This window comes from Macaca nemestrina, chromosome 5 (genome assembly GCF_043159975.1).
Source record: "Macaca nemestrina isolate mMacNem1 chromosome 5, mMacNem.hap1, whole genome shotgun sequence".
Taxonomy (NCBI): Eukaryota; Metazoa; Chordata; class Mammalia; order Primates; family Cercopithecidae; genus Macaca; species Macaca nemestrina.
In genome coordinates, this window is record NC_092129.1 from 26,968,118 (window position 1) to 26,981,652 (window position 13,535).

Consider the following 13,535-nt stretch of genomic DNA (forward strand, 5'->3'; position numbering starts at 1 on the left):
ACACTACTTTTTAGAAGATAAAGAATAATATTATTGAAAAAGTAAGGTAGAGATTTAGCTTAGTTGATTTTAGAAATTTAACACTGACAACTGTATAAAATATTTCAGACATACAATGTAAAAGTCACATATCAGATACTTTAGGATTATTGACTATGTTGAGACAAGAGAAGGAAATGGGAATAAAAGGGAATCGAAATTATGAATAAATAAAATACGAAAACAAACTGTTCTAACAAAGTCATAAAATGGCTTCTTTCAGTCATTAGCAAATATGCCCGAGGCTTGATTGAGGCAAACAAAATTACGATGTTAAGATTGTGTGTGTTTTGGTTTCGTTATTTATTTCTGAAAAGTTAACACCTATTTTTTAAAGTTAAGCCTGCAAACTTCACATAACGAAGCAAAACTTCACATAATTACAGCATGAAAGAGTTTCCAGACTGTTTTCTGCCATGATATTTTTAATTTTCCTTCTTCCCATTGTTAATGTTAAACCACAGCAGATCTCCTTATGCAACTCAATGAAATGTTGAGTCACTTCAAAAAAACAAAAATGGGTCTAAAATAGTATTGCTTTATATAAATTTACCAGAGAATTTTAAAGTTCTACCAACTCTAAATTTGCATACAATGGTTCTTCCAGTTGAAGTTCATATCCACTATGGAAATTATTTCAGAATACTGAGTGCTATTTTGGTCTGTATGGATTGAGTAGAAACAGTAGTGAAATTAGCATCATTTCATTTTAAGATAAAGAGTTGTCTTTTTTGTTCCTTTATTCCTAGGTGGAAGTACTACACAAATGGCACCTACTTCCAGAAGAATTAATCATGTTCATCTTGCAAGTACTAAAAGGCTCTTTCTGAGTTCTGTTTATCAATCACATATTTAAAGTTACACGTTGAATGGTAGGATAAATGTATGAATCCTAAAACACCCTTGAATAGTTTAAATTTCATCAGACTTAAATATATATATGTGTGTGTGTACATATATATATGTGTGCATATATACACATATATACATATGCATTCCATAATTTACAATTCTTTTTTATCTTTACTGGTAACATTCTTTCTCACAATTCACTAGAAAAGATTCACATGGGAAAGCAGTCACATAAACATGATGCTGTAACTACCAAGAGAAATAGGACATGTTGAACGTCATTCTGTCCACTGCATCATTTTCATTCATCCCACATTTCATTTGGACTCTGGGTCTTCGTACTGATCTTCACAGTCTTTCCAAAAACATATTTAGCTGTGTAAACTAAAAGTCCAAATCAATGAATATTGAGCTACAGCCTTTGGTAGGAATTTGTGCTATATACACATTAGGAAACTAGATAATAATGTTTGACATGAAAACAACTTAAAACAAAAGTTTTAAAATACAGCAATAAACTAACTATTTGGAAATAGAATACTGCTTTAGGGTAGGCATTAAATTTACCCAGAATAATTTATAGCAGGTAAGAAGTAAAGAACGTTAATTTTATTATTTTTTTCTAGGACAGTATAGTCTCTTAATTTGCTGTCTTTATTGGAAATACTACTTTAAAGACTGCATTAGATACTTATTTTTGGTACCACATGCTCATTTACTCTTATTTTGTCCACTAAAATGTATTCCTGGCGAGGTGTTGCCTGTAATCCCAGCACTATGGGAGGCCGAGGCAGGAGGATTGCTTGACCCCAGGAGTTTGAGACCAGCCTTGGCTTGGCAATGTAGTGAGACTCCTTCTTTACAAAACTAAAAAAAAACACACACACAAAGTGCTGGTCATGGTAGTGTGTGCTTGCAGTCCCAGATACTCAGGAAGGCTCAGGTGGAAAGATCACTTTAGCCGAGGAGGTAGAGGCTGCAGTAAGCCATGATTGTGCCTCTGCATTCTAGCCTGGGCCACAGATTAAGACTCTATCTCAAAATAAATATATTAATTAATTAAAGCTGAAAACTTTTAAAGTATGCCTGGGACTTACATTTTTTTCCTTTGTACATTTAACTTCAACAAATATCTCCTAAGTAGAGTCCCTTCTGAGTAAATCAGTTACTAAGAAAATGTTTTGTTTTGTTTTTAATCCTTTAGATGCTCTCTGTTGTCTGTAGAAGTTCAAACTCTTCCAATCTGGCACTTAAGTTCCTGAACAGGATGGTTCAAACCAAGCCTTCCTAGTCTTCTACTTTCCTACATTTTTTCACTCACATTTAAAAAAAAAAAAACAAAAAATAAAAAACAAAAAAAACCTCACTTATTTTACTGTCCCTGTGCACATTCAGGTCTGGGTCATCCAGCAACAGGTGATTGAGGTGGCAGTCTGGGTGAAAGCTGATAGAATAAATGGCAGGAAGAAAACAGAATAGACGGATTCTGTCTGTTTCAGAAAGCAGAAAGCACTTAGGTTTCTTTCTTGGGATATCCTAAGATATAGAAACAAAGACTTTGAAGAAAGAGGAGAGTGAAAACTGGAAAACAATACCACTGTCTTGTACCATTATTTGAATGCCTCAGTTTAAGGTATATTCTAATCTCCTTAGAGTTAGAACATTTTTAAATATATTTTCTTCATATACACATGTTTATATACCACACTATAGGCACTCAGTAGGCACTTAGTATTCATTGGATGAATAAGCATCAATTTTTCCTTGACTGGCATTTTATTAATATCCCCTTTTGTTTAAAAAAGTCTATGAATGTTCACATTTGCATTTTAATATTTATGACAATTCAAATGGCAAAAATTAAGAATTCTAATAATATCAAATGTTGGAGAGGATAAGAATCAACCGTAACACTTGCATAATATGAGGAACAGGGAAAATTGGAATAATTTGGAACATAGTTTGGCATTCGTTACATTGTAAAGCAGAACTTGTGCATATCCAATAACCCAGGACTTCCACTCCTACAGAAATTATATATACGCAGAGAAATTCTTTCACATCTGCTCCAAAATGAGGACTGAATATATATATTCAGTTTTAATACATACACAAACACACACACACACACACACACACACACACAACTTGAAGATCCTACCTCAGAGAGCTAGTAATGTTCATAACTAATAGCAATGTATAATAGTGGGAGATTGATTAAGGATTATAATGAATTTACAAGATTCATTACTCATTTTTATTTCATTAACTTTTCTTTCCCATCAAAGTATTCTGAACAATAAACTTAGTATGTCCAACATATGGGAAAAATTAGACAGAAAAGTCTTATATTTCACATTGTCATGCACAGAACCATCTCTTTGTTTAAGCAGATCACTGGCTTTGTCCTCAAATTTACTAGGGACAATTGGGAGTGGGAGGAGTTATAACAAACATCAATTCAAGTGTTTTTGTTTAGTTTCGTTACATTTTGCAGCAATTTGGTAACTTTTTCAGAACTTTGTTTAATTGTGATACAAACTTTGATTCAATATGAAGGTCATTAGAAACTACAATGTTCCTAGAAAACACGTGCAATCTGATTTTTTCTGCCTCCTTTTAAGAGATTTTGTCAACTAAGCTATAATATCGATTTCTTACACTCTTTGAGTGTCTTAGTACATGAACTATCATACCTGCCAGGATCTCTTTCTGAATCCACACATCCCCCTTAGGAAATCATCCTATTCAAGAGGTAATGTTTACATTATCATATCACATCACATCAAAAGTAATGTCTTTGAATAACAGTATAACATCTCTAATGGCAATAATTCTCATATTTATAAATTTAAAATATAAATTTTATTATAATTTCTGTGTCCCCACATTTGTGTTGGCATGTCTTATAATTTTTCTGTTTCTTAAAGTAAGAGATGTGAGTGAGTGATTGAGCCAAATGTTATCCAACAATATAGTCTACTGGAATTATTAAACATTAAAGAAAATCCAAACAAAATTCTGCTCCATTAGCATGTTTAAGTTCTTTACTTATTCACTGTAAAAGAGCAATCAATAAGAGAACTGAATTGCAGAGAAAGTTAGCAACTAAGAGTTAACTATACATTTCTGAATCTTCTAAATGTCTTGAAAAGTCCTATTTTTTTTCCCATTTCTCATGTGTTGGTTTCTTCATCTTCTGTCACTTTGTCTCATTCGACTTGACAGAAGCAAAATAAAGGGATATTTACTCCACAGAAGTTAACAAATGCCAAGTCAATAAATACTTCCGAAATAATAGATTAAAAACAAAAATCTGCTGCCTAGGCCCTAACATGCTTGAGACTGAGAAATTTCTTTAAGAAATTCCTTTATGCCATAAAGACTGCTTTCCCCAGCATCCCTGACCAATGGTCATTTAGCCTTTCATAATAGAAATGCATCCCCACCAAGAGAAGCCCATTTCATCATTAGACATTCCTGCTGGTCAGAAAATGTTTATGTTAAACTATAATTTAGCACTTTGTAGCTTTCCTACATTTGCTCTGTATCAGCCTATTAGAACAAAAGCTTGTCGTTAAGATTGCATAAGAGTTTTAAAATAAGGTCTATTTTACATGTCCCCTTTTACTTCTTTATTCCACTATAACACTCCCCAGAAGACAGTTTCCAGGTTTTTCGAACAGAGTTTTCAGTCTTTTCTCCCGCATAGCATTTTCTCAATGTAACGTTAAAAATATGGCACCAAGAAGCAAATGTAATATTTTAGGTGTGAACCATCTTAAACTTTAGACTTCTATTACTGCAATCTGACATAATTATATCTTTTATATAATTCAAGAATTATTCATTCAGCTAACGTTTACCAAGTACTTACTAAGTTCTGGGTTTTAGGCTAAGCCTTGGGAATTCAAAATCAAGAAAGTCTTACTCCTTGACTTCATGTAACTACACTACACTATTAGCTATGGGAAATAAATATATAATCAGTTAAAATTTCAGTTTTTTTTTTTTAGACGGAGTATCCTTCTGTTACCCAGGCTGGAGTGCAGTGGCACAATCTTGGCTCACTGCAACCTTCGCCCCTGGATTCAAGGGATTCTCCTGCCTCAGCCTCCTGAGTAGCTGAGATTGCAGGCATGCACCATCATGCCCAGCTAATTTTTGTATTATTAGTAGAGATGTGGTTTCGTCATGTTGGCCAGACTGGTCTCGAACTCCTGACCTCAGGTAATCCCCCTGCCTCAGCCTCCCAAAGTGCTGGGATTACAGGGGTGAGTCACTGCACCCAGCCTTGGTTCTTCTTTATTTGTATTTCTACAAGCAGATCACTACCTCTGTCTACTGATAAGTAGAGAAACTTACCTCCAACTCTGGTGACAGTCACGATGACTTTAATCAAGGATTACAAAGTAATCCTAATTACTTTTAAGAATGACAGTTTTTAGTTCTGCTTCCCCATACTTTATTTCATTGTTATCTCTTTAAACTTGTCTAAAAGTTAGGGAAAAAAGTTCTTTCACTTTCTTAAATTGTTTCTATAAAAATGAGATGCCTGAGTAAAGGACAAGAACCTATAGTGAGCCTTCCCTCTGTGCTCTTGTAAGTCATCATGTAACACACCTTGAGTACAATGTTTTAACCAGATCAGAATTGATCAATTCTATCATTCACCCTACATTTTATCGATGTATTTACAAATCATATCCAGTGCTTTATGATGTATATCAAGTGTTTTACTCAAGTTAAGATATATTATATGCATATTTTCCTGATTTACCATATTAATAATATTATAAAAGGATATAAAGTTTATTATGCTTAGTTCTCAGATAACTCATTTTGAAGCCTTTTGATGTCACAGTTCTCCAAAGTTCTTCTAAGTGCTCACAGTGTTTTTATTACTCCATTCTACAATTTTGCTGGGGATTGAGATTATGTTTTCAAGTCTGTTGTTCCCAAGACTCCTCTTCATCTTCTGGAAGTTTAACAGTTTGCTGTCTGTAGTGTCGTTTTTCCTCTCTTCCCAAAAAGTAACAAGAAAATTATAATTTTTTATTAGAACCAGAAGGCCACTAATACCAAACGAAGACATGGGCTTGCAGCAAGAGCAGAAATGGCTGAGAGGAGGATGCTGCTACATCTTGCACTGCTGAGATTTTCAAGTTTCCTTCAGTTATCATAAAATTTCTTCAGATGAAAACATAGTGGTAATCCGGTAACAGAAGCAGATATAATTGAAGTGTGTAATTCCTTCTCTGGTTGAAGGAAGCAAATAGAGCCCTTTTTCATACTTTAATATCCATATGAATCTCACTTGAGGATTTTGTTAAACTGCAGATCCCACATCAGCAGGTCTGTGGTATGACCCAACATTATACCTTTCTAACAAGTTCCTGGGTAATGCCCATGCTCTGACAGATGGCCCATACTTTGTGTAGCAGGGCCTGGGACATCCTCATAGTGTCCCAAAGGATACCCAAATAATTATTCTTCATGTAGCTCTAGCATTTCTGCCTTTTTAAAAAATCTAACTCCGTATTATTATCTTCTTCTTCTGTAGACATAAATATGTTCTGCCCCAAAAATGTCTACGTCCTAACCCCTGAAACTTACGAATACGTTAGAGTACATGGCAAAAGGAAATTAACTTTCGACGGAATTAAGGTTGCTAACTAGCTGATCATGAAATAGCTAAATTATGCTGAATTATCCAGGTGGGTCGAATGTAATCACAAGAATACTTAAAAATGGAAGAGGGAATCAGAGTCACAGAGGGAAGTGACTCTTGAGGAATGGTCACAGAGAGACAGCGCTGCTAGTTTCACGGATGGAGAATGGGGGCGAGGAGCTTCTCAAAGCTGGAAAAAGAAAGGATAAATACATCTTTTCCTAGGCCCTCCAAAAAAAAAAAAAAGCAACGTCTTCTGAAGTCTTCATTTTAGCACAGTGAGATTCATGTCAGATTTCTAACCTTCAGAACTGTAAGACAATACATTTGTGTTTTAAGCCGGTAAATGTGTGGTAATTTGTTATAGCAGTAGTAGAAAAATACGCTCTCCTTAACGTGTTTTTCCGTGAACAACTAAAGAGCCAACTCAAATAGTCTATATAAGATGACTTTCTCTCTAAAAAACAGAAAATATTTGGGTGAAGTTTTTGTCCTTCCCTGGGTTGCTACTTCATTTTCAAGCTCATTTGTATAGATGCTAAAAGGGATCTTATTTTATGTAGTCAGTGATTTGTATGTATGATGATACAGTTACTTTATTGTACTAAGTCAGCATCTGGATTTTTTTAAAGCGCTCAAAATTGTTTTGCTGGTTTCAGAACAAGATTTACTGCTCAAACTAATTGCCTGGAGTCTGACTTTAAATGTGACCTTTTGCTGTTTTTATTGTTCAAAAATTACTGCTTTAAAAAAAGAATTAAAAACCCATAAACTGATTTTTGGTTAGAATTTTTCTCCTTGTGGTATTTAAAGAAAGCTTTGCCACATTTACCACCAAATAAGTTTCAATGTCAGCATAATAACCTTTCTATAAATTCTAAATTAGTTGGAATTTTGCTTGGAAGAAACCAGTACAAGTACTAAAAGGGAAAGCATCAGGAATTTGACGGGACTCTTATATGAACAATTTTTAACCTCTCAGAGATTGGAGGGAGGGAGAAATGTCAATAAAATTAAAGCCGTCTGGGATTTCACGACTTTAAACAATTGAAGCTGTGTCATGCAACAGTTCAACCGAGGAAATTACCTTAAAATAAATGCAGACATTTGATGGCGTAGCAAGTAATGTAATCACTAATGTAATGTAAAAAAGAATATAAGTGAAATATAACATCACAAAACCTGTGGATGAGCTTCATATATTCAGATATAGTGGCTTCTTCTTTATGCATCATTCAATAACCTGTAGAAAGTTGCTTTCTGGTGGCAGCAGGGCTAGTTCTCAATGTAAGATGTAGGACTACAAGACATATCACAGTGTCTTCCATCTCCCACTAGGAGTGAGGATTGGGGTAAGGGGTGGAGAGATAAGGATAAGAAGAGCATCAGGGAGACCTGAAAGGGAAAGAAGATCAGGGAAGGGCTCCAGCATAGCAATAAGGTAGAATAGATGGAGCATGAAGCACACGTCAATCAGGATTCAAAGTTGCAAATAACAGATACCGAGCCTGATTTTAGAAAAAAGGGAATTCATTAAAAAGGTACATGGTTGCTCACAATTTTCTGAATTGGAAAACAGGTGGAAATGAGGGCAAAAATAAAACACGGCCAACCCACAAAACCCATCCAGAGAAGTCACCACTGCTTTTGCCATGAAATGCTGGATGTCTTGGGTTGCTGTGCCATTGCTTCTGGCACTAGACATTGAAAGTCACAGCTGTCTCCAGAAACTCAATATTACTGCCACTTCTGCTGCCACTACTCAGCACCAAAATGGATTTTCTCCAGGGTCTGCTCCTTTGAATTGGTAGCTTTTTATTCAAAGTTGGAAGAAAACGTTTTTATCTAATTATTTAAAGAAAGTCATGTGCTCATATCCGTGATGAAAAGTACCTTGGGAAAACAAATACCAAGTATTTTCTGTCTCTATTATGCATGACAGGCTCTGTCTCTCACCAGGACGAACCACGTAGCCAATCCCAGGAATATAAGAAGGGGTTTCTGATGTTGTTCAGACCCTCAAAAAGGGCAAACATGCATTTCAAGCAACCTGAATTTAATGAAAGCGAGTGTATTATTCAGTTAGTGTTGATTTTATTCAAATAAGTCTCAAATATTTTGACATAACAAAAGACAGAAAGCCTCCTTCTACTTTTCCACTAACTGCCTCTCAGAATCACGAGCTGCAGTTCAGGAAAATTACCTGATAACTCTGGAAATTATACCAATGTGTCAATCCCAGAGATGATGCAGGGTAAAAGATTAAATAAAATACAGTAGCAATGATGAACCTACTGAAAATCAGCCACCAACTCTATTTATATTTCCTTCTTTCAGGACAGTAAGCTAAAATTATATTAAATATATAGCTTTCTGGCAAGAAATAATAAAAAAGAGATAATTAATTAATTATAATACTATCTTAAGAACTCAGTTTTGATGTATTTTCCCTACCCATTTAATAATAGTATATGAAAATATCTAACCAAAATAGAATTCTTACTATGTACTAAACATGTGCTAATTACTTACACAATTATTCTATCCTATCTTTATATACAACTTCATGAGGAGATGAAGTAACTGACTTGCTGCAGTAAGGGACTTGCCAGGTATTCCACAAAAATGGCATCGCTAAAGCCCCACTGCCATTATGTCTTCACTTCAAGTCCCAACTTTGTCTAATTCCAAAGTCTAACTCTCATCAAAAAGTGTTGTAGTCAAGCGCTCATCAATGGTGGACTAGATAAAGAAAATGTGGTATATATGCATCAGAGAATACTATGCAGCCACAAAAGAGAATGAAATCACGTCCTTTGCAGCAACATAGATGCAGCTGGAGTCCATTATCCTAAGTGAATTAATGCAAAAACAGAAAATGAAATGCTGCATGTTCTCACTTACAAGTGGGAGCTAAACAGTGGGTACACATGGACATAAAGATGGGAACAGTTGACACTGGGGATTCCAAAAGGGGGCAAGGATGGAGGGGAGTAAGGGTTGAAAAACTACTTTTATTGGGTACTATGTTCACTATCTGGGTGATGGGCTTACTAGAAGCCCAAACCCCAGCATTACACGAATTACCCATGTAACAAACCTACACATAAACCCTGAATCTAAACAACAATAACAAAAAAGTTACTGTAGAGGAAGCTCAGCAAAGTATACCGCTCCTTTTTTGTTTTGTTCCTTATTTTTAAAATGAACTACATCAAAACTATAGCAACAAAACCTGAAATTATGACTGAAAGTGTTTATGCAATCAGAGACCCCTCTAAGATGTGCAAGGCCCTGGGAAAATATTTTTGTACAACCCCTATCTACATTAATCATTCAACTTTTAAATATGCTACAAAATTCATGGGTCTCTGAAAAGATTAGTGACTTCTTGATAAAAATTTGAAGTAACAGGTACTTAGCTGTTTGTTGTCCAATAAGTTCTTAGGAAGATTCTTCATAATATCCAGGTGCCATCTCTTCCTGTTCAGGTCTCAGAACCAGCCTTGTGTATTCTTTACTGTCAAAATGTGCTAATTTTGTATTTCTCACTGAAAGACTGTATTATCACAAGGCCATGGTTTTCAGAGCCCATTTGTATGAAAACAACACAGATCCTCTTGCAGCTTCCTTAATAACATTTACTTAATGGTAGCTAAATTATTACTCTCAGATCCTCTTGCTTCTGCAGCTTCCTTAATAACATTTACTTAATGGTAGCTAAATTATTACTCACGATGCTCAATTATGCCTCATGCTGCTGTGGTTATTTTCTTCCAATAATTCTCTCAAAGGTAGCTAATATTTTTCTCAAAGAATGATAATGACCACAAATGCATCTTATCCAGAGTATGCAATAATTCTCTTTGAGGTCATGTGAAATTTATTGTTCAGAATTTTATAGCATAAAAGTAGGACAACACATCTTATAACAATGTTGACCATACTCCTGCCTTCTACACGTCACCCCATCAGGGAGGATAGGCAAGAGACCCATGGGTAACACAAGAGGAATAGTTCCATTTATGCAAGGAATATGCATCCTTTTATTCCACATGGCTTAGGACCAGCTCAAGAGAGGTCCACTGACATTATATAACAAGGGTCTCAAAATCTTTGAGAACTGCCTAATACAGAACAAGGAGCCTGAGAGGCAGTTGGGGTGGCCACACTGGTGTCATGGCAGGGATGGAGAGGCACACAGGATGCCTGCAATCCCACCCTGCACACAGGTGTCAAGCTGTACTATGTGCAACAAGAAGTTGTCTGGTTTTATAAATGTTTTGTTTATTGATGCCTCTCTGTATCATTATCCCTGACTTAAAATAGGTTTTCTAAAGAGAATCGTAAGTGTAAGGAGTTCTGGAAGTCACAAATTCTCTGCAAATACATCTCCAATCTTAGTGAATCTGCGTACATTTTTGTTACTGTTTTCAGTAGTTCTCTTGACCCCCAGTTTGTATATCCTGCTTCTCCTGTTAAATTATATTTAAAATGTAGCAACTGGCTAATATCATACAATGGTCAATATTATGATAAATGCCTGTATGATGCTGCCTCAGAGCAAATTATTGGTTAAACAAACAATTGGATCAAATACAAAAATCAAGAAACACAATCTACTAAGTATTTGCTGAGTAATCCTGGTCTGTGGCTGGACAAATATATATGCCAGCTGACATCTGTTTTAATCTATCCTCCTAGATATAAATTGGTAGTTTGACCCTATATTTTTGTCATTATTTTGTGCTGCTATTCACTGTAATCAAAGCATTCTATGACAAGAATAATTGGGAAAAAATAATGTCTGTTGGAAACTATTTAGACCAAATCATGGAGGAAGGAGAAGAAACTTAAAGTATTGAGTTAGTAATGTTGAAAGGATTTTATTGTCTCTTATGTTTATAGCAAAAACCATATTTAGCACAATACACTGAATTTTGTTCAGTGTGTTTTATGTTGCCTTTTTCCCCTATACACCAATATAGTTAATGTTTTATCAGAAATTTATCATTAGTCTTTTTCAAGAGGTGATTTAATTTTTTCTTAAGTAACAGAATTTTATCTAGCCAAAGTCATCTCTGATTTAATAATGCAAATAACATGAAAAGTAAAACAGGATCTACTTCACAAATTTAGATAGCAGTTTTCTATTCCAAAAAGGGAAGGGTAGATGAGAAGCTATGTGTAGCTCACACAGTGAGATACTTTCTGTACTTAATTAAATGCTTATTTATATATCATTACAGATAGCTGAAGCATATGAAGAAAAAGTCAGAAGTATTTCCAACAAAAATTCTTTTAATTTTTGATACAGGCCAAGCTCTTCATCCTTGAGAAATAGTTTGTATAGAGAAGTGTCCTAAATTCTTTCAACAGTGCACTTCTTAGCTGCTCCAAGTAATACATCTTTTCCTTGTACGTGAGAAAGTGTTTAGTAAAACCAGATGGCCAACTGTTTTCCTGTCTTGAAGCACTTAAAACTGGCAAGAAGAGATTTAAGGTCAAAAAAGTTACAGATCCTAACAAAATGAACGGACACTTGAAAATTCTAGTACATGCATAATTAGATTATTTTAGTTATTCTCCACCCAACTCTTATTAAGTCACAGTTTGTTATCTGAAAAATATTATTCTAACACACATTGAGCTCAAATCTCCTCTATCCCTACTTTTGTTGAAAGTCTATACAAGATCTACACTATCATTTCAAGCACTAAAAAACCAATGAAGAAATAAAAGTAGATTCTCAACCCAATGTTGAGCCAACTCATATTTATTATTGGATATCCTGAATATCACAATTCAATATTCAACTCAGAAAGATTCATTTATGTGCCAGGTCCCAGCTCAACTATAAAATCTGTACACAAAGATAAGCTGATACTCTAGGCCAGTGCTTGCCAAATGAATCACCTAGAGATCTTGTAATATGAAGAGTGGGGCGTGAGGATCTGCATTTCTAATAAGTTTCCAGATGATGTCAAAGCTGTTGGACTGTGGGTCATGTTGCACAAAAAGTTTCCAGAGCTAGACAATGCTCAGAACTCAACTGCTTCCATTCCTCTCAAATTCTCCCATGATTTGTTACCAGGCTACTTATTCTCTTCTCCATAGCCTGTCTTTCATGATGCTTTGCCCCAATTCCCCTTCTATTAGCCATCGGTTCATCCATGGGGTTTGTAGCTTTGCTCATCTCTCTAGCCTCCATGTTTCTAATTTCAGACAAATATTTCCTCTTCTAGTTTCTGGCCTTGGAATCCCTTCTTTCATTTGACATCACCTCCAGAGTTCCTCATAAGTTAACCAGTGTCTAGACAATGAGAATGGGAAGAAAGAGTGAAATAGAACCCTAAAGTCCCAAACGGAGGTACAAGATAAAATCAATGCCATTGGGAATCTGAAATCCACTTGAGATCAGACAATTAGGCCTAAAAATCTGTTACAAAGATAGCATATAGGGATCAAGTGATCAACCAGTACTTAGGAGTTCAGAGAAAAGAGTACTTAATGACAGTAGATTAAAGTAGGGGAACTTCATGAGAAATATTGGGGATAAACTCCTCTTTAAAAGTTGTATAGGGGTTAAAAAGGTAAACTGATGTGAGACAATTTAAAAGGTAAAGGGAGAGGATAACATAAACAAATGTGCAAGGGTAGAAACATCTAAGCAAATAGGTGAGGTGATCTGTGAGTACGTCCATCAAAAAGAGGCAGAGAGCCTAACATGAATTTCCCGAACGCCAAGCTAAAAAAAGCTGTAGTTCTATTTGTAGGTGGTAGGAGGCACTGAGGTTATAAGAAGGAGTGCGACGACTAGGGTTATCCCACTTCCCACTTTGCCTAGGACAGTTCCAGTTTACACCACTGTCCAGCCATAATTATAATCATTATGAATAACCCTCTTTCATGCTTCAAAGTGATCCAGTTTGAACAATAAACTACATGATATCCTAGGCCGGGTGCAGTGGCT